The sequence below is a fragment of the Chinchilla lanigera genome, unplaced genomic scaffold (assembly GCF_000276665.1).
Source record: "Chinchilla lanigera isolate Chin_1 unplaced genomic scaffold, ChiLan1.0 scaffold00015, whole genome shotgun sequence".
NCBI lineage: Eukaryota > Metazoa > Chordata > Mammalia > Rodentia > Chinchillidae > Chinchilla > Chinchilla lanigera.
The window spans coordinates 10,037,842-10,038,817 of NW_004955416.1; positions in this window are offsets into that span (position 1 = coordinate 10,037,842).

A 976-nucleotide genomic window follows, 5' to 3' on the forward strand; every position below is an offset into this window, starting at 1 on the left:
AGGTCATGAGTTTGATTCCCAGTACAAAAAAAATCCTTGAAGCCGGGACTACAGGACACAAATCAGGAGTGGCTGGGTGGGGCATGTTGCTCAGTACCACAGTGCTGGCCTAGCCTGAATGAGTTCCTGAGTTTGACACCAGTACCACAAAAAAAGAAAGAAAAAAAGAGTGGTATCAACATGCTACAACTCTACACTAAGTGAAATAAGGCAGACATCAAAGGACACATGTTGCTTGATTTCACTCAGGAGGTAATAGTAAGTGCACAAGGTAGAATGGTGGCTGCCAAGGGTCTGGGAGAAAGGGAGTTAAGAGTTATTGGTTGGGGCTGGGGATTTAGCTCAGCGGCACAGCGCCTGCCTGGCAAGCGTGAGGTTGTGAGTTCAATTCCCGGTACCAGAAAAAAACAAAAAACAAAACAAAGAGTTATTGGTTAATGAGTTACAGAGCTTTATCTCAGGGAAAGTGAAAGAGTTCTTGGAGGTAGATGGCAGTGAGGGCTGCCCACAATAAGTGTATCTGAATTGTACACTTAGCTGCTCGTGATGGCACAGGCCAATAATCCTGGGAGGCTGGGGCCAGAGGATCACACACTCAGGCCTTCGCTTGACAATTTAGTGTCTTGGCAAGGCCCTGTTTCAAAATAAAAAATAAAGCCAGGCATAGCAATACACACCTATAATCCAATCCCAGCACTAGGGAAGCCGAAGCAGGAGGATCACCATGAGTTTGAGGCCAGCCTGGACTACACAGTGAGTTCAAGGCCAGCCTGGACTACACAGTGAGTTCAAGGCCAGCCTGAACTACATAGACTCTTCCTCAAAAATCAAATAAATAAAAGAAAGAAAGAAAAAAGAAAAGTATGAAGGCCCTGGGTTCAATCCCCAGTACCCCCCGCCCCTCTCTCTCTCTCTCTGTCTCTCTCTCTCTCTGTCTCTCTCTCTCTCTCTCTGTCTCTCTCTCTCTCTCTCTCTC